This window comes from Haliotis asinina, chromosome 16 (assembly GCF_037392515.1).
Source record: "Haliotis asinina isolate JCU_RB_2024 chromosome 16, JCU_Hal_asi_v2, whole genome shotgun sequence".
NCBI lineage: Eukaryota > Metazoa > Mollusca > Gastropoda > Lepetellida > Haliotidae > Haliotis > Haliotis asinina.
The window spans coordinates 48,141,318-48,168,535 of NC_090295.1; the positions used below are offsets into that span (position 1 = coordinate 48,141,318).

Consider the following 27,218-nt stretch of genomic DNA (forward strand, 5'->3'; position numbering starts at 1 on the left):
CTCACGTGATATGTAATACCTTAAACAATCCCTCTTATTTATTACATACAGAGGTCATATGATCTCTTACGTGTTCAAAGCTCAGGTTATCCTTCCTGAAAGAGTTGCTGTCAGTGATAAACCCGATGCTACATAAATTGTCCTTTTTCAATCTGCCAGGTCATTTCTGCAGGATTGTCTGTGAGAGTCTGATCTACCCTCCATTGATCGTCACTCGTAACTACTCAACAGAACCACCATGGCTGCTCGTTAGAAGTGGTGTATTTATAGCTGTACCTGAAGAATACAGAGTATTTCGGAACCCGTGTCCGCTGTGAAGGTCAACCATGTTACGGACAATGTACTTGCTGTGACTTTGCTTCAAGGTCGAACTGTCGCCTGTTTCTCTACCGTAAGGTAAGTGTCGTTTGCTCGCTTCTCCAGGGTTTATTTTGACAGGAACTAGGTCAGCTGTGATGGAATGAAGCTGTACTACTTGCTACTCTGTCTAAATCCATGTCTGCCACTTGGCTCTATGTATTTATCACGTTACAGACGGGGGGCGTGTTTATAAGCACAGCTCATTCTGATTATTCGATAAATATGGTGTGTTTGTGACTATGCGTAACCAAATCTAGACGGTTCCCAGTTATTGCGTCATAAAGCTCCACGTGGGTGAAGCTGCGTGGGCCTGTTTGTGCATTCAAGTACCTCTGGCTAATTGACTGTATATATATACTTATAAGCGGTAGTCTAGAATGCAGACCTACATGTCACAGAACAACACTGGCGACGATACATGTTGCCATGGCAGGGTAGTTCCGTAAACCCTTACTAGCTATAATAACACTTGTTGTACTCTGTACGCCCGTAGGTTGTACGATTTACCCCCACTGTTTTCGCTATGCATTCCGATCCCTGATACTCTGTCTACAACGCTCTGCGTGAAGAGGTATGAAATTAAACAGGGTGGGTACGGGTCAAATTTTCTTCCCGGTTAATCCACTATGTATTATCCTACCTTATCCGGGTAAACATTGTGTTTATTCCTTACATCAAACGGAAATATATTCTACAGCTCGGAGGCTAAACATTCGAACTTTTCAGTATCTTGACAATGTTAAAAATCGGTAATGCTTCAAAGACAATACGACTTTTTAATCATGAAAGAATAACACATTACACTGGTTAATGTATTAGTGACATGATCATAACGGGTCCGGGTATTGAGATGTGTACCCGGATTCAACTCATTAATTACCCATCCTTCTCTGGTATCCGGGTTAGTCGTCCCAGCCCTAAATTTAGTGTTCCATTACTTGTTCTGAAGAATGTAAACAAACTGCAACTCAGTGGAAACAGTCGACAGTTAACATTGACGTGGAGAAAGATTCCAGTAATGTCATTGACTCGACAATCAGTGTAGCGGAGGGAGTATAAAGTATGCGCATTTGTAACAGACACTAGCGTTACCGTGTTTTACTAAATAAACGCTCGGGTCGAAGTGAGTGAATGTGTGTTTGAGTGAGTGTGAGTGTGAGTGTGAGTGTGTGTGTGTGTGTGTGTGTCAGAGAGAGAGAGAATGAGTGAGTGTCTGTGTGTGTGTGTTGGGAAAGTGGGGAGGGCATATTAATCTGAATAGTGAGCGGATTCAGTTTCTCGCCTCTTCTAACAGTGTTCCAGCCACCTCTCTGTGTGAGTGATATACGTCTTTGTTTACCACGGGTCTGTCGACGTCTAACCTAGAAACATAATCGGGGTAAATCGAACCGGGATTCCATCGAATCATCACAGGTTTCTAACGAGCCCAAGGGACGCAGCTCTGCACGTCTAACTGTGGCGATTGCCTCCCTTATCTCCTTATGTCCGTAACTTGCCTTAAATCCATAAAAGCACCACCTCAAACAGTTCCATGTAATTTGAAAAGGACCCTGTGTGATGGGTGATACGAACCCCCCTGTGTGTGTACGTGCGTGCAGGTGCATGCGTGCGAGTGCTGTGGTATGTGTGTGCGTGAAGTGGTGGTGTGTGTACGTGCGCGCATACCCCACCTTCTTCGACAACAAACATTTCTCTGAGGAGTGGACCAGTATCGCCATGTCATGATCGTGGTTGCCGTCAGTAAATTAGACTCTACATGCAATACTGACGTGTTGTCTCTCTTATTATTCTGATTATATTATTCATTGTAGTAAGAAATATACCCATTCAAAATAAAGCGGAGCCCCAGTGAGATCCTGAACCTGACACAAATCTAGTCTAGAGCTTTAGCAATGGAGGGAGGGATTGGCAGAAGGAAAATAATATGGTTCAAGAATTATACGATAGGAGACGCACATATGTTCTGTATGCATAGATCCGAGCTCAGATCATCGCCGCCATACTATTCTGATGGTGAGCGCCAGACCATGCCAGACGAGGCCATGATCTAGTGTGTATAATGCGGCTATCAGACAGTGTCAACTGGTCCCAGAGTTTGATCACGCACTTGCTGAAACAGATAATTGTATCATTTATGTTCTGTTCCATGAACAGACAGAGATAAGCTTCTCATATTTACAACCATGCCGGATGCCGATCGATATCTAGCGTGCGTGATGAAGGGATACTTTAGTGCTTTATGGGATCAGTTGAGGCAAATTGATTCCTGGCAGTACTTGATTTGAACTACGACATCACAATGGCACATACTGAACAAGAGTCAAAGTGATATGAGAGGTGACGAGGCCAAACGTGAGGCATATTCGGGCCTGCTTCATGTAGGCATTTCGCATTACAAAAGTTCGATGGAAAGACACGTAATATGATTCAATGACTTTCATAGACTAAAGCTTAGTTTCTGAACGGATAATTATATATTTGAGGGTAGTGAAACAACTGAAACCTAATGTCAAATTTGTCACTAGAAGTATCAGTACTAAACTTACGCTTAGTTTCTGAATAATAAATGTTTGATCGAAACCAAGAATACCATGTAGACAGAAAACAGCCTCGGTGAGACAGGAGATTGAGAACCGGAGGAAATCTAGACTGGGTTCATTGTATGTTTTGGCATTACAGACAGAAGGGGGTGGACAGGTGGGGGTGAACAGGAGGGAATGTAATGCTGTTCAGGAACCGTGAGACAGACAGGCGGAGAGACTAGTTGGTAAACTACAGTACGGTTTGTTTGAGGTCTTTGCTCTTCGCTTGGCTTTGATATTGGCAGTGAGCATGACCTTTTGTCATATCTGACGTGTATCGATACCCTCAACTCGAAATAATCCCTTGGGGGTCAGATTAATTACCTTCATGTTTGGCAACTTCAAAATATGAATTACCGTCACTGTGGTAGCGTGTCCTGGACACCACGATCTGTCAGTTCTAAACGACTGCACGAATGTCAAACATCGTCAACTCCAGCATCACGAAGGTTGTCGAAGTCCAGACAATGCTGTTTGAAAACTGAGACATTACAGACCCTTTGTTGTTGAGTAAGCCTTTTCCCAGAACAAAGCAATGATTTGTTCCCCTCCAGTGATGTCCCTTTGAATTAGTGCACCCTTGCGATAGGGTTAATGCACAAATCAAGTCCCACGTGTTGCATGTGCACTGGGATGCAGAATGTGATATTGCACTGGAAACCTATCGCATCTTGAGTGTGCTGCCACACACAAGCCTTAGATGTCGGGTGATTGATATTAGGAATAACGACTGAAGGGTTACGATGGCATGCAGTTCGCATGTCAAGCGAGTCAGCTTGTGAAACGGCCTTGCACCCCGCACCGTCGTAAGTCAGTGTTAATGTACAGTAGATACTTTGTGAAACAGGCCGTTGATACAGATAAGGGCAGCGGATAGTGGAAGGCTGGTGGTTCGATTGATGCTCATATGTTAATCACTGCATAGTCTGGTCCAGACGCCATTATTTGCAGCTGGATTATTGCTTAGTGCTGCGTTAAACAGACAAACAAACAAACAAAACAGTAAGATGAACCGAAGTCGTCACTGACGTTTACCAGGGAAACCGACCTACACGTGGTGTTAAGACAGGTTATGTAAGGGGAGCAACTCTGCACAACACATTAATTGTTCTTAACAAACAAATTGTTTTGAACTTGTTGCACTGTTAACATGCAGTTCGAAATAATGGCTAAATACTCAAATTGTATAAATTGCAATTCTTCTAGTATAGTTAACACAGACTGTAAGGTAGCTGGTCGGGTCGGTGTGAAACAGTCCCCAACTCTCTCAGTGCAGGCCGCCTGAGGGGATGATATGCAGCTTTGAAATTTAATGAGAAAGCACACATGCGCGAGTGAACCGAGAACAGCGAAATATGATTTTTATGTGTTGAAAAAGGTGGACGGGAAAGGAGAAGAGAGGAGATGTTGTAATAAAGTTTGCTGAAATGCTAATTTTATGGAAACGTATATGTATGAAGGTTTCAGAATGTGTTTGTGATCGCTGCAAGTGTGGCATATAGATGTGTACTGCTTTAGAACACCAACTACGTCAGCGTCATTGTAAAAATATTTTTTTATAATAGAATTACGACCTTGAGAAGCAGTTACACTCTAATTTGAACAGGAAATTAACAAAACAACCTTGCAAAATAAACCAATTTGAAAACATGACCTGTCGGAGAACATAAAACTCCAAAGGACAAATGTCACGTCCTTTAACGTTGAATGGTTACACGCAATTACGTCGCGACAAGATCAGTTATCTGTCTGTCTAACATGCCTGGGTTGTTTCCAACTGTAGTATTTGGTCCAATGTCTAGTTAACTGTCGCTGACATGCATGTTGCACCACGAAACAAAGCAATATCAGGCCTTGACCTTTCTAGTGTTCCTGCCTTCCGTGCGAGGTCTCACGGGACACCGTCCGTGACCTTCACCTTGGCATATGGTTACCATGTGTTCTTAAACAATTGCAGGAAATGTGTTCCTTACATGATGAGTTTACTGGTTGGGTAAGTATAACCGCATGTGGTTAGGTCACAAGTCAACTCTGGGTCATTGTAATACAAGACTCTGATATGCTGAATAAGGGGCTGACAGGGTTCGACTTGTCCCGCTGGAGGACACAATTTAAACATTCTCATTGACCAAACTGTCCTTATCCTGGGTCATCCACATCTTTATTATGCCATGAAAAGTACCACTCGGGCATAAATCTAAAATGGAAGAATAAAACATCAACAAGGTTAACCTATAGCGATGTGGCTGTCCGGCTTTGTTTAGGCGGTGAGAAGAGTTGTGAATTAGAACCATATCTTGGCTTCGTCAAACCAGCAACCGTTGACGTAACTTCTCACTCAACACAATGGTTCAACTCCTCCCACACTGCTGCCTTCATCAGTTCTTCTACATGACGCCCCGCATCACCCTCTCCTGCACTACGCCCTTCCATGCTACGCCCTGGATTACCCCCTCCTGCACGTCGAACTCCCATGCACCCACTTATACACAGCGCTCTGGAGCATCCCACCCTACACTATACCCTGGAGTATCCTACCCTTCACTGCTCCCTAGAATATTCCAACCTACACTACGCCTGTTGCATCCCAACCTACACTATGCCTGGTGTATCCCAACCTACACTACGCCTGGAGTAACCCAACCTACACTACGCCTGGTGTATCCCGGCCTACACTACGCCTGGTGTATCCCAACTTACACTACGCCTGGTGTATCCTAACCTACACTACGCCTGGAGTAACCCAATCTACACTACGCCTGGTGTATCCCAACCTACACTACGCCTGTTGTATCCCAACCTACACTACGCCTGTTGTATCCCAACCTACACTACGCCTGGTGTATCCCAACCTACACTACACCTGGTGTATCCCAACCTACAGTACGCCTGGTGTATCCCAACCTACACAAAGCCTGGAGTAACCCAACCTACACTACGCCTGGTGTATCCCAACCTACACTACGCCTGGTGTATCCCAACCTACACTACGCCTGGTGTATCCCAACCTACACTACGCCTGTTGTATCCCAACCTACACTACGCCTGGATTATCCCAACCTACACTACGCCTGGTGTATCTCAACCTACACTACGCCTGGAATATCCCAACCTACAGTACGCCTGGGGTATCCCAACCTACACAACGCCTGGAGTAACCTAACCTACACTACGCCTGGTGTATCCCAACCTACACTACGCCTGGTGTATCCCAACCTACACTACGCCTGGTGTATCCCAACCTACACTACGCCTGGAATATCTCAACCTACGCTACGCCTGGAATATCTCAAGCTACACTACGCCTGTTGTATCCCAACCTACACTACGCCTGGAATATATCAACCTACACTACGCCTGGAATGTCTCAACCTACACTACGCCTGTTGTATCCCAACCTACACTACGCCTGGAATATCCCAACCTACACTACGTCTGGAGTATCCCAACCTACACTACACCTGGAATATCTCAACCTACACTACGCCTGGAATATCCCAACCTACACTACGCCTGGAATATCCTAACCTACACTACGTCTGGAATATCCCAACCTACACTACGCCTGGAATATCCCAACCTACACTACGCCTGGAATATCTCAACCTACACTACGCCTGTTGTATCCCAACCTACACTACGCCTGGAATATCCCAACCTAGACTACGCCTGGAATATCCCAACCTACACTACGCCTAGGGTATCCCAACCTACACTACGCCTGGAATATCTCAACCTACACTACACCTGTTGTATCCCAACCTACACAACGCCTGGGATATCTCAACCTACACTACGCCTGGAATATCCCAACCTACACTATGCCTGGAGTATCCCAACCTACACTACGCCTGGAATATCTCAACCTATACTACGCCTGGAATATCCCAACCTACACTACGCCTGTTGTATCCCAACCTACACTACGCCTGGAATATCTCAACCTACACTACGCCTGTTGTATCCCAACCTACACTACGCCTGGAATATCTCAACCTACACTACACCTGGAATATCTCAACCTACACTACGCCTGGAATATCTCAACCTACACTACGCCTGTTGTATCTCAACCTACACTACGCCTGGTGTATCCCAACCTACACTACGCCTGTTGTATCCCAACCTACACTACGCCTGGAATATCTCAACCTACACTACGCCTGGAATATCTCAACCTACACTACACCTGGAATATCCCAACCTACACTACGCCTGTTGTATCCCAACCTACACTACGCCTGGAATATCTCAACCTACACTACGCCTGGAATATCTCAACCTACACTACGCCTGTTGTATCTCAACCTACACTACGCCTGGTGTATCCCAACCTACACTACACCTGGAATATCTCAACCTACACTACGCCTGTTGTATCCCAACCTACACTACACCTGGAATATCTCAACCTACACTACGCCTGTTGTATCCCAACCTACACTACACCTGGAATATCCCAACCTACACTACGCCTGTTGTATCCCAACCTACACTACACCTGGAATATCTCAACCTACACTACGCCTGGAATATCCCAACCTACACTACGCCTGTTGTATCTCAACCTACACTACGCCTGGTGTATCCCAACCTACACTACGCCTGTTGTATCCCAACCTACACTACGCCTGGAATATCTCAACCTACACTACGCCTGGAATATCCCAACCTACACTACGCCTGGAATATCCCAACCTACACTACGCCTGGAATATCACAACCTACACTACGCCTGGAATATCTCAACCTACACTACGCCTGGTGTATCCCAACCTACACAACGCCTGTTGTATCCCAACCTACACTACGCCTGGAATATCTCAACCTACACTACGCCTGTTGTATCCCAACCTACACTACGCCTGGAATGTCTCAACCTACACTACGCCTGGAATATCTCAACCTACACTACGCCTGGAATATCCCAACCTACACTACGCCTGGAATATCCCAACCTACACTACGCCTGGAATATCTCAAGCTACACTACGCCTGGAATGTCTCAACCTTCACTACGCCTGGAATATCTCAACCTACACTACGCCTGGAATATCTCAAGCTACACTACGCCTGGAATGTCTCAACCTTCACTACGCCTGGAATATCCCAACCTACACTACGCCTGGAATATCTCAAGCTACACTACGCCTGGAATGTCTCAACCTTCACTACGCCTGGAATATCTCAACCTACAGTACGCCTGGAATATCTCAACCTACACTACGCCTGGAATATCCCAACCTACACTACGCCTGTTGTATCCCAACCTACACTACGCCTGGAATATCTCAACCTACACTACGCCTGTTGTATCTCAACCTACACTACGCCTGTTGTATCTCAACCTACACTACGCCTGGTGTATCCCAACCTACACTACGCCTGATGTATCCCAACCTACACTACGCCTGGTGTATCCCAACCTACACTACGCCTGGAGTATCCCAACCTACACTACGCCTGGAGTATCCCAACCTACACTACGCCTGGAATATCCCACCCTACACTATACCCTGGAGTGTCCTACCCTTCACTGCTCCCTAGAATATTCCAACCTACACTACGCCTGGAGTATCCCAACCTATACTACGCCTGGAATATCCCAACCTACACTACGCCTGTTGTATCCCAACCTACACTACGCCTGTTGTATCCCAACCTACACTACGCCTGTTGTATCCCAACCTACACTACGCCTGTTGTATCCCAACCTACACTACGCCTGGCGTATCCCAACCTACACTACACCTGGTGTATCCCACCCATCCGTATCACCCCTGGACCACTGCTACACCCTATCCTGGATTAACACCGCCGGCACACGCACACTACAACCTGGATCACTGCTACACCCTATCCTGGATTAACACCCCCGTCACACGCACACTACACCCTGGATCACTGCTACACCCTATCCTGGATTAACACCCCCGGCACACGCACACTACACCCTGGATCATGATCACTGCTACACTATCCTGGATTAACACCGCCGGCACACGCACACTACACCCTGGATTAGCACCCCCAGCTACACCCTGAACTATGCACTCCTACACTACGCTCCGATGTACAGGAAGGTTCTCACGCTAGACGAGGATGATTCGGGGAGTAGTTCAGGAAAGGGTGATTTGGGGTGCAGTGCTGGAAAGGGTGATTTGGGGTGTAGTGCTGGAGAGGCTGATTCGGGGAGTAGTGCAGGAGAGGGTGATTCGGGGGTAGTGCTGGAAAGGGTGATTTGGGGTGTAGTGCAGGAGAGGCTGATTCGGGGAGTAGTGCAGGAGAGGGTGATTCGGGGGTAGTCCTGGAAAGCGTGATTTGGGGTGTAGTGCAGGAGTGGGTGATTCCGGGAGAAGTGTGGGCGAGGGTGATTCGGGGAGTAGTGCACTTGAGGGTAATCAATATTTTTGTATTTACATGACATATCCTTACATTCATTGATCGATCTTACAACAATCACCAACAACAATGCTAACCAACTCCTCCATCCCTCCTACACCCAGCACGAGACAAGCCTCCCACACAACACCCTGGATCACCGCCTGCTGCATTACGTCGTGGGTCCCTTTTACTTCATATTACGATGCTCTACAAGCCATACAACCGATGCTGCATCGATTTGTGCCTGCATGGTCTGCCATTGGCTAATACGTCAACCAGGCACGCCGTTCAAATTAAATCTGCCATTTCATGTTTTCATTTTCACGTGTACATCAGCGTCTCCTAAACTAATGGTTGGTGATTTGCTATGTTTTACTATATTTATTGTACAACAGAACTTTAGTCTTGTATGATCTAATGTGCTTTATAAAATTTGAAAAATAGGTTTGTTCATGAAATAGGTTTGTCCATGTGGAACCTACAGCACTCATACAAGTGGTTTACAATGGGGAGGTCTAAAATTGGTTGATATATTGTTTCAGGTAGGAAGATGTAGCAAGTTGTTATCATTAAATTAGGTTCGAATCTACTTTCTGATGGTCATCACTAATCCACTGTTTGCTGTAAATCAGGGAGTTCCGAGATGAGTACCGAGTGGGTGATAGCATGAATACATGACCCAGGCCAAACGCTGTATAGCCATCCAATCGTCACTGAGGAGACCTCTTGAATGTGCTTGTAAGAGGCGACTGACGTGATCGGATTGCCAGGCTGTCTGACTTGGTTGATACATGTCATCGGTGCTCATGCTGTAGATCATTGGATTGTCTTGTCCAGACTCCATTATTTACAGACCGCTGCCATACAACTGAAATATTGCTGAGTGCGGCGTTAAACATCAATCACTCAAACAATCTTTCAAGCAATCAGTTATGGGATACTGGATACTTACATACTTATCAGACACGACTTCTTATCGAGTAGGGGAAAAGAAGTACTTGTTGTGTTACAGTAGTGGTTGTCAGGTGAGTGGATTATAAAAGTGCATTTGAAGAGAGAGACTCATGGTGTGATGGCCATGATCTGTCTGGTCTGTATGCAGGAACTCATACCATGGGTGACATTCAGACATCGTCGGTTGTCAAATGTCGCCCATCTTTAACAGCAGTATGTATGTGCGCAGTGTCACATGGACTGGTAGACTAAGACACTGCCACTATATACAAGGAAATATAAAAATGCTAGGACTGTCATTTAGTCGAGCCTAGTTCTTCTTTATATTTGCTTTTGTGTAGAAGGTCGATGGGGTAGCGTTCGCTCATCCCCCCCGAATCCCCGGCCTCCCACATGGGTACAATGAGAGAATCTCATTTCTTTTGTGATATAGCTGGAATTTTGCTAAAACCTACGTAAAACCATTGTCATTCTTTTTGGGGGTTGAGTCCAATTCGAGATTCCATCACCCTCAGTGAGGCTCCTAATTCATGGACAAGCATTATGGACGAACAACTTCTTTATTCTGATGATGCGACGTTTCGATACAGATTCTTGTATCGTTGTCAAACTAGCAAGCGAGAAGCTGTTCATTCTTAAAGCTTGTCCATATATTACTCTCTAACTTCTAAATAATGCCACTAAAGGAAGGCCCCTAATCGCCAGCACACAAAACAGCCATCTAACCTACTCAGCCACCACAGAAATAGAAGCCAGAAACTGGTAGTCTACACAAAGGACTTTGTGTACCAAGATAAATGTGAAGACCACGACTGCCAGTCGTAACAGGATGCTCCTTGATTCTTGAAGCATGACATTATCACCAGTCTTTTGTCTACTGCACAGAAGGGCATGGTCATGTTGATTCGCACACTGTTATGAACAGATTAACAGTATCAAGAACAGTTGATTGATAGCAAGCACATATTTTGGTGACGTAGAGCGTCTCTTCCGTCTAAAATGCATTATGACATTGATGTAAAGCCGGGAAAAGTCCGACCACATGATTGTTGTCCAAGATTTACTTAACACAAAACCAAAAAGTGACCCTTGAAGATCCGGGGTAGAATAGGTCTTCAGCAACCCATGCTTGCCACTAAAGGCGACTATGTTTGCCGTAAGAAGCAACTAACGGGATCGGGTGGTCAGACTCGCTGACTTGTTGACGCATATCATCGATTCCGAGTTGTAAATCAATGTTCAAGTACACCGGATTGTAAGTCGATTAGTTAGGGACCGCAAACACTGGAGATGCCTGTCAAATTAACTGACACAGTGAGTGAATGTGTGTAGTTTTACGCCGCCTTTAGAAATATTCTAACAACATCATAGCAGGGGGCACCAGTTAAATGGGCCTTACACATTGTAACCATATGGGGAATCAAAGCGGGTTTTCGGCCTGGCGAGCGAACGCCTTGACCAGTAGGCTACCCAGCCGCCTCGAACTGAGGCAGTACCGTCGTCTGTTGATAAGTGATATATGTTAGATAAGTGATATATGTGCCGAGTTGACGTTCCCGATCAGGAATTAATTAACGTGGTAAATATATATTTCTCTACATTACATATGTTATTAATGCATCATTTATTCCATTACAGCATTCTCTGGTCCACGTAATCACAAAGCATATCTCCCATTCAATATCACAAAGATGCAAAATAGCATGACTAATGTCACTCTATGTAGGCTCTAGTTTACAGTCTGCAAATACCACAAGTGCGCCAATATACTGTCATTGTGTTTGCAATAACTACGAGTGTGGATGAGGAATACACACCACGTGGGTTCAGTTTAACTCGGCCTACTCTTATAGCTGAGGTGGGCATGTATTTATAAAATCTGGACAATGTCATGTTACTGAGACAGCTGTTTGTTCTGAAAGGCGTCTTATAAAAGTAATATATTCTCCACGTCTCCACATTCCCCTTGTTAGTGGTATATATATTTGTAAAACTGACTATGTGAACAATATTAATAGCTCAAACTGATTGCAGAGTCGTATTGATGAGCGCAATTGTATCATATACATTTACTATACAAACAAAAAAGAAAAAAAGAAGAAAAAAACAAACTAAACATTTGCCATTCAAACAGATTGCTCACCAAATTCAACACCTATCGGTGGATACATGAATCTGTCTGGTGTGCATGAGCATGTTAGTATGCAGGTAGTGTCAAAATTATTCAAACGCGTTCGAATGTAATATCACCCTTGTCTGCTAAGCTCCTAGTGCATTAGGCCACAACGCGTGACGACAGTTACCTGACACCTGATTACTGCCACCATTGTGAGTGAGTGTGGGTTTACGCCGCTTTCAGCAATGTAACGGTTGAGACACCAGGGATTTGCTTCACACATAGTACCTTTGTTTGGGAACAGAACCCTGGGCCTACATTTTTGAAGCTCTCTTAGCGTGATAGTCTTAAGTGCAATATACTAACATTGAATAAATGATTATCTGGTGTCCATTCTGTTCAAAATAAATGTGCAACAACACTTAAACACTTGAAATATATACATAACTAATATTAGTTATTATATAATAATCCATGTACAAGCAGCTTACTTTCTCCAGTTCGTGTGACCCGTGAAGATCCGGATTAAAATTATCTTCTGTAACCCATGCTTGTCGTAAGAGGCGAGTAAAGGCAGCGGGTGGTCAGGCTCGCTGACTTGGCTGACACAGGTCATCGTATTCTAGTTGTGTACATCGATGCTCATATATGTCACCGGATTGTCTGGTCCAGACTCCATTATGTACAGACCGCCGCGATAAAGCTGGAATATTGCTGAGTACGGCGTAAAACAGCATAACGGTCCAGATTTGGTGATCATAGTTCCCGAGTTACCTCTTACTTACCTGTGTTGTGAAACGTATTGTATAGCACGTACACTGGCGGCGGTGTGGTTAGTACATACGATCAAAGCAACTGTGTACAATTACCGAGCATCGCGGCTTGCTTTTATCGCAGGGAGGCGTGACGTTATCAGGTGATAATACAGGTTACTGTTACAAGGTCAGTTGAAGATGTCAGTGTGTGGTGGGTAATTGGTGATCAGGTTTCACATGACGTCCCAGACCACAGGCTATGAATGGCAGCAAACCCTAGTTACCTCATGCAAGCACGGGTCCGAGGAAGCCAATACGTCCTGTAATCTCCACAAGGTCAAGAAACGATAAAAGCTTTTTATCGAGTCTTGGTTTCTGGTTTCTTATGAGTGTGTGTATAGAGGGTTTGCTGGAGACGAGTGGGCTTCAAGGAAGACTTGACTGGAACAAAGTTGTAAGTCCCAGCACAAAACACTCAGTCTAACACCGCTTTGCAAGTGGGCTGCATTTAATAATGCTTATCGAACTGTTATAACTACACAGCAGCAATGTTCAAAAGACTTTGGTTACAAGGCTACAGTTGAGACTGGGTATTGCGCTTAGTCTCCCCTTAAATAATACACTTATTGACTGATTAACTGACTTGTCATGTCAGTGTGTGCTGTTGCAATGCCAGCACTCTCTATGTAAGACATAAAATGGTCCATCTCGACGGAATTGCCAACACCCAAGACATCCCTTCTGAAGAACGCTTCTGCAAAAGGAAGAACTCTAAAGGCACACAGCATCATTGTGTAATGAGTACTTGGAGATACGTCCTTCAACGGTAAAACGTGTACACACATGCCCTAGGCTAACACAGACTAATGCTTAGTCTCTGAATATATGTAATTTTGATAGTTACAAACTAACCCACATAAATTGAAAAGGTGCCCCAACTAGACCTGGGATTCAGAACCTGAGGAAATGTAGCCTTGCTTCATTTGAAGCTCAAGCATTACAGAGAAGGCTTGGCAGTAGCTCAAGCGTTACGGGGAAGGCTTGGCAGTAGCTCAAGCGTTACGGAGAAGGCTTGGCAGTAGCTCAAGCGTTACGGAGAAGGCTTGTCAGTAGCTCAAGTGCTAAAGATAAGGCTTGTCAGTAGCTCAAGCGTTACGGAGAAGGCTTGGCAGTAGCTCAAGTGCTACAGAGAAGGCTTGGCAGTAGCTCAAGCGCTACAGAGAAGGCTTGGCAGTAAGCTCAAGCGCTACAGAGAAGGCTTGGCAGTAAGCTCAAGCGCTACAGAGAAGGCTTGACAGTAAGCTCAAGCGCTACAGAGAAGGCTTGACAGTAAGCTCAAGCGCTACAGAGAAGGCTTGACAGTAAGCTCAAGCGCTACAGAGAAGGCTTGGCAGTAAGCTCAAGCGCTACAGAGAAGGCTTGGCAGTAGGGAAAGTAATGTGGTTCAGGGACTGTGACTAGGACCACTAGGGCCCCATTTCACAAAGTGACCCATCACTGCTGTAAGCTAATCATAAGGCATGGGAATTGCAATCTCCTTCACGCTAAGATGTCTTTGTGTAAAAGGTCCCTACTCATCTTCAGCGGTAGTAATCATGATATAAGCTTTCTTAAAACACCTTACCTGTCTCTTCCGCTTGATTTGTCAGCAAACTACAAACGCTAACAACAAGTTACCTGTCTAACTGGCTGACTTGGTTGACACGTCATCGTATCCCAGCTGCGTAGAGCGATGCTTATGCTGCTGATCACTGGATTGTCTGGTCCTGATTCGATTATTTACGGACCGCCGCCATATAGTTGGATTATTGCTAAGTGTGACGATAACAAACAAACTGTAAGTTATTACCCAAACATTGCAAACGTATAGCAAGGTCCACACGAAAAGTACTCCCACTGACGTTGACAGGCGGCCTACGACATCGTTGATGTGAACTGGGCGAGCACTATCTCTAGTTGTGGTCATGTAGGATGTGTGACATCTGTTAATCAACACACATTGATGAGGAAAATAACGGCTTCACTTTGTTCACTACCGTACTTTCAATCTGCAAGCCTGGATTCCTGGTGGCGTGTACGTCAACTTGTGCGAGTACTAGACTACCTATAATGATATCACCATCGAGTAACCACTTCTTGCCTGTTTCACTTCCTCCTATCGTCCACCTGTCATTGGCACAGTGGTTTATCTTGGCTCGGTATAACTGGGTCAGACTAGAGAATAGTATGATAATGTGCTTATGCTGTTTGCTCCTTGAGTGCGACCTCGCCATTTCTTGGCAAGGTAACAATTCGGACACGTGATAACAGGCCAGGTCAAAGGGAATAACTAGGTGAAACAGCCACCAGTTCCGTGTTCAGGTTATGCTGCTAGATTGCGCTAGTTGACGTGACATGTGTCAGAGCTTCTGGGATACCGGCTGCGAATTTGAATATACGTGAGGTCCTTTAAAGCGATTAGGGATCAGCTGGTCAGGCGCACTGGTTTCGTTGATTCATGTATCATAAAGCAACAGCATAGATCGATGATCGTGAAGGCAATCACTAGACTGTCTGCTCCAGACTCGATCATTTGCAGACCGACGTCATATAGCCGGAAACTGGCCGACTGTGCAAACAAACACGCAAATAAAACAGTACAAATGTATATATACTAAGAGACCTTTTGTGACAGCTGATAATGTGACAAACTGGTGATAACGACAAAGTCACGTGATGCTTGTACGTTTGATGTTAGGGTGAAAGTCTACGGAGGTCTGGAGGTGCACGCATATATACTGTGTAAGTATATGTACATTGTGAACATGACGTGTTTAACATTACGCAAATGTGGATCTGATGTCCAACATGAATTCTTTTGAAGCTACTTTGGTCGGGATAAGATACTGTGACGCCTCGCCTTTACCTACCTAACGCGTGAACGAGAGAGTTTAGTTTTGCGCCGCTTTAGCAATATTCTCCAACTTGCCCACCGACCCACTCACGCCATCACTTCGTTCCCTTTCCCTCCGTGAAGGTTCTCGGTAGAATAGGCCTTCAGCACATTGCTTGCCACGACTATGCTTGTCGTAAGAGGCGACTAACGGGATCGGGTGGTGTCAGACTCGCTGACTTGGTTGGCACATATCATCCATTCCGCAGATCAATGCTCAGGCTGTTGATCACTTGATTGTCTGGTCCAAACTCGATTATTTACAGACCGTCGCCATATAGTGGGAATGATGCTGAGTGCGACGTAAAACTAAACTCACTCATTCGTTCCCTTCCTCTAGAAATAGCAAACTCAACGTCACACACCGTCATGGCGTCCCAGCATCTTTTCCCGTGACCCATTACTCTCAAATGCCGCAACCTCTAGACTTGCCAATGCATATTTCTGTACGCGGTGTGCGGTTTGAGTGGTTTCAAGGTGTGAGCTTGCCTACCTCTTAGGCTGTACTGAATGATAAGACACCCTAGTAATTATATCGCTGTAAACATGGGACAAGGGACAACATGTTCTTATTTTTGTACATAATTATAAAAAAAAACCCGTGAGTAAAACTAATAATTATTCCCTTATAGACTTGTGTGTCTGAAAAACAACCTGGGTAATTAGGCAGTCTTTGCAGTTCAAAACCCACTTTTCCTCACACAGATGATGGGAGAGCTTCGTCTTTAAACTGATTCACACATCTTCCTTTCAATCATCCGTTCAATGACCTTATCAATGCAAAATCAATTTCTCAGGGCAGCAATAATTTCGATTCCTCACATAGGTACAATGTGTAAAGTCCATTTCTGGTGCCCCCGTAGTGATATTGCTGAATTATTGAATTATTGCTACAAGTGGCTTAAAACTACGCTCGCTCACAACAACTACTACTACTACTACTACTACTACTACTACTACTACTACTACTACCGAGGATGCTGCTACTACTACTACTACTACCACCACCACTACTACTACCATTACTACTATCACCACCACTACTACCACCACCACCACTACTACGACTACTACTACCACCACCACTACTACTACCTCAACTACCGAGACTGCTACAGTAATGACATCTACCGCTGTTACTACTACCTCTAAATATATGAGGAGGTTGATCATTAAATGGCAGATCAATATTCATCATTAACTTTGACGTGACGTTTCCACAAGTCCAATAGAACAAGCCCCAGTTTCACCGAGCCTTGCCCTACTTAATGATAAGATGAGCATTGGGTATACGAAAAATTCTTGGTGAGGCTCCAGGGTCCAGCTATCAAACGACATGCAGCATGCGCGTGTAAGGCGGCGAAAGCAGCCCCCAAGGGAGCCGTGCTGAAATAGGTGATACGATCTGGGTGGCCCGTAGATGACTAACCTGCAGGTGTGACGCTATATCTGATGCGGGACGCCCCTAAGTCCGTATCCAAGTCCATATGAACCCCACACAGTGCACTTGTAACGTATATGCCGGGTACCAACGTCTGGTGACGTCACAAGGTCAGCTCGAGCTCTTCACGCGCTTGTCACGATCACTGCCGAATCCTCACTTGTGCTTGACGTTAAGACTTACAGTAGCTGTCAGGGTGACACGGAGCTGATGGGTCAGAGACCTGTCATTACTTGACACACATTTCTACCGACCGAATTTTTATAGAAAAATCATTTGTGTCCAGTCAGCAGTTTTTCGTCCGGTAACAACGAAATACTGAAGATTCCTGCAGTAATGTGTCGTTACTCGCATACAGAGCCTGAATATTATAGAACTGGATGTGTCTAATCATTATTGTTTTGGTGATTATACTTGAATGCGAGGTTCGATTTTCTGGCTATTTAATTATAAGTGTTTATGATCATATGTGGTCTGTGAAACTACAGCAGAGTTACATAGCATGCTTTCGCGCAACTTACTGTGCGAAGTGATCTAACGTGTACACCATCTTTCTATATGATATCGGACACAAATTTTTCAAAATTCAGTTAAGTCACTTTTCATGCGCTTAATTAAGACTTTTAAATTTCTGACCAAGAGCTATAAGTATACTCACAAATCATCCCTGCTTGAAATGAGTCTGCAAAGATCACCCGAACATTTTTCATGACCAAAGTATTGTCACATTTGATTCAACCATAATAAAAGCCATATTGATTTGCAGGTGCGTGGATTCTTGAACGTATTACTGAGTTATCTGTGAAGTTTTAATCGGGAATTCGGTCAAGCTCAGTATCAGTGTGCGAGGTAAAGGCGCTGTGAGGAGTTACATAAGACCGGCTGCGACGAATTCTGCAACAAAGGTAGGTTGCTCTCCTACTTTCATATTTGGTTTCACTTGAATGCGCTATATTATCATTTCTGAATGTGTGTTTATAATGTCTTTTAGCTTATCAGTGATATGGGTGCAAAGTGCAGTCTAATTTCACCTTACACGTGTTCTCTGGTGAATTGCATCATGGGATGGGCTTAATTACCGCATACTTGACCCTGGATGATGCATAATTAGTGTTTTCCAAGTTCTCTGCGCGTGAAGAGTGATCACTCATCCATAGGTGGTTTTGTCTGAAACGTGTTGACCTCGTGACTTGATGTTGGGATGAATATACTCCTTGACATCAGGGCACGAATCGTTAAAGGTGTATTGCTAGTAATGTCATAGCTCCACTGACTGCTAAGGATTATGAATGATGACAAGCACGGTACAGTTTTTCTGGCTTCATGTTTATCACAATATACGCTTTACAGACGATACTTATTACAATAATTCATTATCAGTACCGGTATTTTTTCAGTTAAAAATATGTATGTTTTGTGAGTATAATTATGGTTTAAGTGTAAAAACTAAGCATATCTTCATTCACAAATGATATTTCACTTCGCAAATTGCTGACAAAACGGCACATACAGGCTTACCTTGACATGAAATGTTTAAAAAGAAGGAAAGTTAGAATTCGTAACCTTTCAACCCTATTTTGAGATTAATGTTATCAGCACCTTAGCATTTATTTTGACTGCCTTAGTTTGTACAACTGTGTGATCTGCATGTACAATACGTGTGACGTACTGTCAATCATTGCTTATGCGTATATACCCCACCAGTGGCCCCTTTCACAAAACTCTCGTAAGCCTAAGGTCTCGTAACTTTTCTCATAGCATTCCTACTTCCTATTTTATAGTACTACGAGAAAAGTTACGAGATCTTAGGCTTACGAGAGTTTCATGAAACGGGCCCCAGAATCGCAATAGCCGATTCTTAATATTTATGCATGTGACCTTTGACTGATTCCAAAACGAGGTTATACCCGCAACGATGGCTGCTGACCATTGTTGTGTACCTGTGTACATCCGTTGCACGAAACGACGGTTCACTGTCATTTCACACGTTTCCAAAGCCCGAAGCTCTTCGAAAGAGGTGGAAAGTTGCTATTCGACGAGACGAAGGACCCTTCTTTACGGTAGGCTATAATTTTCATTCAGAATTTTCTGAATTAAATCTCGAGTTATTTGAGGCGCCAAATTCAAACTGCAATCATTCTATCGGAGCTGCAGCTGTCAAGCAGCGCATACAACAGAAAAATAATATTTATTCCTTAACAACATGTCATGGTGCCTAAACGATAAATTAAGTTAATTAACAACACATGGTAACGATTGCTCAGTGTGGTGCTGTAATTGAAAAAGTTCAAAAAGTGGCAGATAGACCGCAAGAACAATGATTATATACTCAAAGAAGCAAGTGTGTTGCGTGCGCGAGGTTACAACTATTTATTGTAACCATTCGGAAAAAAGACTTGCTTCTTTTTATAGCTTTGATAAATTTTTATAATGGCAATGGGCTTATTTTAAATTCACTTGTATTTAGATAACAAGGAAGAGTGTTGTATGCTCGAAGCATTTCCGGCCCGAGGACTACAAGTACACACCAGTAAGGAGGACCCTCAAGCAAGGATCTGTGCCATCCATATTTCCTTGGAACTTGGAAAATATGAAGTTGAGGAAAGCACCAGCCATCCGTCATCCACTTATGCCGAAAAATCCAAATTCATCAGAAAGGTCGGTTTAAAGTTAGAAACATGTTTGTAGATAAGAAAGCATTCTTATTTTAAGCTCTACTTCAGTTCAAATGCTCTTCAAACCAAAGTCTGTTTTTTGGAGTAGCATTGTTTAATTTTAAAGCATTAAATCTGATTAGTATCTGCAACACCTCATTGATAATCATAATCATTGATTCCTTTGAAAGAAACATTAATTGGACGTCTGTGTTTCATGATATTCAGAAATGAGCAAACACATTAACATGCACACACACATTTCTTGATTTCCACTGTATGTAAAATTCTTTATTTTTCCAGTCCTACAAGCTCCCTGTTAGACTGTGACCCCCATGAAGAAGAGGAGGACAGTTTGTCAGCTCAGACCCAGACAGATGTCAGCCTGCCAGATACACAGCTTCTTCTAAAAAGAATTCTGGAACTGGAGAAGGAGAACGATTTGTTAAAACAACAGCTCACCATTGAGAGATTTGGATTAGAAAGATTCGCTGGAAATGATGATCTCATCCAGTACTACACATCATTTCGTTCTTATAAATTGTTCAGACAGTTTTTTGAATTTGTAAAGCCAAGTGCCTCCAATATGTGCAGTATGTATTACGCATGTGCAAATGCCATTTCTCTTGCAGGTAGGCCAAGAAACATGGCCCTTATTGATGAAATGTTCATGTTTTTTGTACGTCTGAGGCTTGGCTTACCAGAGCAGGATCTTGCTGTTCGTTTTAATTGCCACATTTCGACTGTTAGTCGAAAAATTATCACCTGGTCAAATTTTCTGTATTTTGTTCTAGGATCAATTCCTATCTGGCCCTCCAGAGTGACAGTAGACAGATACATGCCTCCTGAGTTTCAGATAACATACCCATCTACTAGAGTCATTTTAGACTGTACGGAGCTCAGGATCCAAATTCCCTCAGCTTTGGTGTTAAATTCCATGTTTTATTCCCATTACAAAAGCTCCTGCACTCTGAAAGGCTTGATTGGCATTGCTCCAAATGGTGCTATTACCTTTGTATCTAATCTATACACAGGTGTCATGTCAGATGTTGAAATAACAAAATTGTCTGGCATTCTAGATTTGCTGGAGCCAGGGGACAGTGTTATGACTGACAAAGGTTTTACTATTGCCAGTATACTGAGTGAGAGAGGTGTTGGTCTTAACATTCCTCCATTTCTGTATTCCTCTGGGCAGTTCACACCTAGTGAAGTAGAGGAGACCCAGTCCATTGCATCACTTAGGATTCATGTGGAAAGATTGATCAGAAGAGTTAAAGAGAATCACCTGTTTGATTCTACAATATCTCTTGCAGAGCTGGGCAGCATCAATCAGCTGTGGACTGTAGCTTGCATTACTTCAAGTTTTCAAGGACCATTGATAAAAAAGAAATGAATAAAAACTGATTGAGTGTTCATGTTCATTAATAGAAATGTGCAATTTATTTTTATGAGATAAAAAAATATACATCATATTTACATTAATGCTATAAGAGAGTATTTATGTACAGTGTTAGTTTTCATCAGTCTGTAATAGATTCAGTGCACATAATGAAACTATAGTGACAGCGGAAATTTGTACTTACAGATGATATGCTGTGGTTTTACATATCTTTTTTCAAACCTTAAAAATATGTCATAATTACATTTCGTTGAATCAGTGCTGCAGTAATATAAGAAAACTTTTTTGACAAATGGTGAAATATGTAATATTCATAAAATGTAAAATTTCTGAATATACAGATCTATTAAATTTTATAGGCTTATAGGTGTCAGTATATTGTAATGGAAACAGAAGATGGTAAAAGTAAGGATTGCAATGGATACTCTAAGTGCTGAATATGACATGTATCACAACTATTTGGTAACAAATTATTATTCATGAATGCAATAATTTAGTTAAGCTGGGCTCTAGAAAACTTTTCGGTGTGTGTGTGTAATTACCCCTCATGCTGCAAGTGGAAGTGTACTGAGACGTTTGAAAGAGTATTGGTATATTTTTGAGTCACCAAGCCGGAGAAATAGTTTGTTATTTATAATATTAAACAACTTTTCATCTTAAACTTCATTAAACTTCATTTATGTTTGACATAGAAAGGTATTTATGTGCATACATGATACGCTTGAAATCTTATATTATGTCGTATGTCATTGAGTTTTAGGCGTACATTACGCCTGTACGCTCCTTATCTGTAGCCCTGATTAAGTGATTAATGAATAATACGGAACCCCAATACTAACTGTTGTAGTAATAACCAGTGATCTGACATAATCCACAGTACTAAGTGCAACAATTGCAAACCAACATAACTTGCACTTCTGCAAGGCTAGTACATATTACATTTTTGCATATTTCACTTTGAAAATAGACATAAGGGCTCAAGTAAAACATGCTCCATTAAAACAAATGTAAATCATTCATATTTGGTACTGGGGACTGAATAATGAACTGAATTCATGAAAGGCTATGGTTCAATTCGCCGAATATGCGAATGTATCATAACAGCTTCAGTACAAATGCACAAAATTATTTCCTGGAACTGTGATTATCTCCCCTTAGCCCATACCATACTATTGTAAGGTTTTGTTTCAAAAAGGATAAATTACAATATCAAAATGAAAAGGTAATATGTCTTATGTATATGTGACATGCTTACCTCACAATTAAACAATGAAAGAGGTTTACCTTTATTGTATTTTTCTGAATGCATTAAACATGATCTAATTTCATCTGTCTTGATGTTGAGAATAATGCTGATTATATAGGTAATTAAAATAGACAGAGAAATGACTGGTAACAGAGTGATACAGACCCTAAGAGAGAATGTAATCAAAGTAGAATTTATCTGCCTTGTCTTTCACACTTTGCCAACTCTCAGGACAAAAGTCGATTCTGTCAAGATGGTGTTGCCTTTCAGACCATACAAACAAATCACACCACTTCAAACCAGTCACTGCCAGCTGCATCTGGATCTGATGATAGTAGTTTGATGTTATCTTAAGAGCAAGCTGGCCATTGTCTTTCCGGCTGAGGTAGGGCAGATCATGGAGGTCCTTGTTCCGCAGGTCTGGACACTTCACCTCCAGTAGGCCAAAAGGAGGGTTGGACCTGGGGTCTAGCACCTTTCGGTCTGGAGAAGCAGCCATCCATGCTGCTCTGGGACTTATCACAATCCCACAGGGATATATATTCACATTGCCCTCCTTTACCTGAAACATCAACACACTATTTTTAAATACCACTATACGTGTACACCTCATTATTATGTATGTTGATATTAGCCTCCTTATCTGAAATATTAACATACAATTTGAAGTACATGTACACATGCACATTACTTTAGTTGATCCATTAACACATATGAGTTAATCAGTTGGAAATGTTTACCTTCCCATATGTCTCTACTGCTACAGGTTCATTAGCAACACCCTCTCTCATTGCCTCTGTGAGGACGGTCCTTGAAGAAGATCTCAGCCTCTCTGCAAACTTCTCAGGTTCTGAAATATTACACACATTGGGGATTTGGGTCAAAACTTTTCTGTTAATGAAACTAAAGACAGAAAACCTGATGTAAGTAAGGTTTTTCTGTGTTTACCTTTCCTACGCTTTGAAATTTCTCCAACTTTGGAAGCTGTGACCCTGTGATGTCTGAGACGCACCCACTTCTTGTCCTGTGCCTGTAGTCTGGTGGCTCTCTCTATCTCCACAGCATCCTCCTGACTGACACTGAGGGAGTCTAGCAGGGTTGTCTGGCTGGCTGTCAGCACATTGCTGTAGTTGTTGTCCCCAATCTGCCCAACACTAAGGGGTAAGTCAGGATAAAATCCATCTACAATGTTTATCAGACAATTCCCAGATAACTTCTGTTGATGGCTGATGGTACTGCCCTTAAGAAACAGTCCAAAATTGGTTCTTACAAGAGGTGGTTCAGGCTCATCAGTCTGTGGAACTGTTGTTAATAATGACAAATCAGGATAATTTAACTTGAGAGATGACAAAAACGGTTCCAACGGTGCAAGGGCAGACCTAATGGGGTTGTAGAGGGTTGATTTCACAGGCCGGTCCTCTCCATCATTCTTGTAACCAGACACCTTTATCTCTGGTACAGACATACCGGCAATTTTATCCAGCCGAGGGATGTGCCATGTCTGTGGCATGGAGGTCTTGGCAACATCCCGTGGGATGGACTTCAATCCTCGCTGCTTATAGTGGGCCATCAGGTATAAAACACCTGTGGAAGAAAAAACATATTTTCAAACAATAGGAATGACAGAATCAGATCCTGAGTTAAAAATACCCAGACATATATTAATATTATACATGGAACACGAAAGGAAACAGGAGGACCTGATTTCCGTGGAAAATTGCCATCCCTGATAGAAATAGGCTCATGACATACCTGTCACATGACCACAGCACTGGCTCTGACCTATAGCACAGTTGCAGCTGGCACTGACCACTCTGACCACTGGACTGATCTCTAAGGTGACCTGCATTTAATAGTACATGTACTTTTATGAAATGAATCAACTAGGCTATCACAATTAATAAGCACAAGTGAGACATTTAACAAAATATGCATTCTCTCACTCACACACACACACACACACACACACACACACACACACACACACACACACACACACACACACACACACACATTGTTTCCAGACAATATCATGTACCCAACTTACAGTTACTTTATGTGGCGATTCATTTTTCTTCATGGAACGGTGACAGCCAGCTGTTATTACACAAGATGTGTCATCACATGTTGCTGCAAGAAAACGATTACAAGTGAAAAAAGATACAAGACAAGAAAATAGAAATTACTTGGAATAATTTTATATGAATTTAACGTAATATGATCTGAGAATTACGACCTTGATTATTGACATGCTTGAATGTAGGTCACAGTAACATGTAAACATTGTAAATGTCATTAATCTAACTAAAAGAAGTCCCAAAAGAGCTTCTGCGTTGCACATCATAATAATTAACGTGTGTTCCGTATTTATACGATAACATGTTATGTGAAAATAAAAACATCTTCAGTCATAAATCGGCAATGACATAATGACATTGACAGCCAGTGCGATAGTTACCATTTACAGATGGAAATTGATGAATGAAACTTACTTCGCAAATTGAAAATGAAACCTTCACTGTAATATTTGAAGCCTTTGTTCAGTTGGGAAGTACCGGCACTTCTGCTGTTCATCTGAATATAAGTCTCCACGAAGGAAAAAGTGAGAGACGGTACAGCTGTCAGATCGCTTCCAGATTTCGTCGCCATCACAATTCGCAGATTTCGCGGGTATAACCTCGTTTTGATATCGGTCAAAGGTCACATGCATAAAAATTAAGAATGGTCTATATATTGCAATGTAATGTAGTTGCCAATACACAGCCTTACTGATGACGTTATGCCGCTTGTGACGTATGCCACTGACGTTATGCGTGTGTGACGTATGCCATTGACGTTATGCCGTGTGCCGATGACGTTGTGCTGTGTGTGACATTGACTACATTGACCTTTTGTGAACACCTCGTATAAGCACTACGATACCACACTCAGGCGCAGCGATGACTTAGCATAACATCACTGCCACAGGCTAATTTGTATATCACGTGACCGGACTTTTCTCATGTTTGTAAACAAGTGCACATATTCATAAATAAGCTGAGACTGGCATAACGGAATTGATACGACGAGGTTTTTATATTGTTTTACACTGTTACGAAAATGTTCTTCTGCAACTGCGTCAGTAGGGTTTATGACAATACATATTTATTTTTCAAAACGGTTTCATCCTTTGCTCCCCATTAAGCTTCGATGACAGCACGTGGAGCCGTATAACCCATGTAAACAAAGGATCGCTGCGCAAATCGAAATAGTGTTACACGTTTTAGGATAGTTTCTCAGTGAAACTAAACCATTTCAACAACGATGTTTAATTTGATATGCAGACTCATCAAAAATAAAGAAGTTAAGAAATTGTATACATAGTATTAAATGGACTGTGTAAGGTGTGAGGAATCGTCACATCTTTCTGGCCTGTGGCAGAGATGCTATGCTGGCTTGCCGCATGAAACTCTGGGTAGGAAAGTGCTTCGATACTTTACAATCATAGACTGGTGATGAGGTCAATACCTGATTTTAACGTCCCGGGAAGAGCAATATTAACCTCGGACTCGGTTATTGCTTTTCGCGGGTCCATAAAAGCAGGTATTGACCGAATTCACCAGTCTATCATTGTTTTATTATGTAATTACCGAAAAAAGCTGCTTAAAACCAAAACGTGTCCATTCAAGATAAGAAATTCTATTTTCACTACAAACCAATAACGTTATATCAGCTTTACTATGACACAGCTTGACGTCAAAGTACTTCAAGTCAATATGACTTTTGGTCGGACCAGGGTTGGAGTCAATATGCTTTTCTGTCGACGGTCACATGCCCGCCTCTAGACCAATCAGGTAGCCGGAAAAATATGCTTACATGATAATCACTAACAGACTCAACAACAGTATACCAGAAAGGATAAGGGACTTTAGTTGGTTGAGTGTGTTTACTTTTACGCCGCTATATTCCAGCTACATGGCGGCGTTGCTTTAGTTGGATATATATTTGTGTGATTGTGATGAGATTTTTGTCAGTTTGAATGCCCAAATATTACATAATGACGAATGGCATAGAATCTTTTGTCACAAAATTGATTTTTGTGTTTTAAGTCTTGGTGTCATTATAATTAGCTTCTTACTTTTTTCGATGTATAAAATATTTGTCTGTCTAAATTAATAGTTTTCCCACTGTAGTTTGTATCAGTCAGATATATTTCATCATATTTGGATTATTGAGTTTATCATCCAACGTCACTCGAGTAAGTACCATAAGTCTTTGATCTTGACCGTAGATAATTAAACTGTATCGGACATCCAGTGTCCTAAATTAGACGATCTCTGTTCTTACTGTTAGCATGGTAGCAGAAGAGATATTAAAGAGTCATAAATCGCTTTTCTTCCGAAATATCTCGTGAGA

The 27,218-nt window shown here is 42.7% G+C and overlaps 1 protein-coding gene and 1 pseudogene across 2 annotated transcripts in view; one reads left to right on the forward strand and one right to left on the reverse strand.

The window, feature by feature from the left end:
* Positions 1-217: 217 nt before the first annotated feature.
* LOC137268933 (solute carrier family 2, facilitated glucose transporter member 3-like) overlaps positions 218-27,218 on the forward strand; it is a 99,885-nt gene continuing 72,884 nt past the window's right edge. Inside the window, exons 1-2 of one of the 2 annotated variants that reach the window (XM_067803552.1) lie at positions 218-396; positions 18,291-18,429. The gene's annotated coding sequence lies outside the window, so the exon portion shown is untranslated. Of the gene's footprint in view, positions 397-15,905; positions 15,933-18,290; positions 18,430-27,218 lie in introns of those variants that run through there. The other variant, XM_067803553.1, reaches the window with a different exon arrangement.
* Positions 22,091-25,529, reverse strand: LOC137267828 (uncharacterized; annotated as a pseudogene).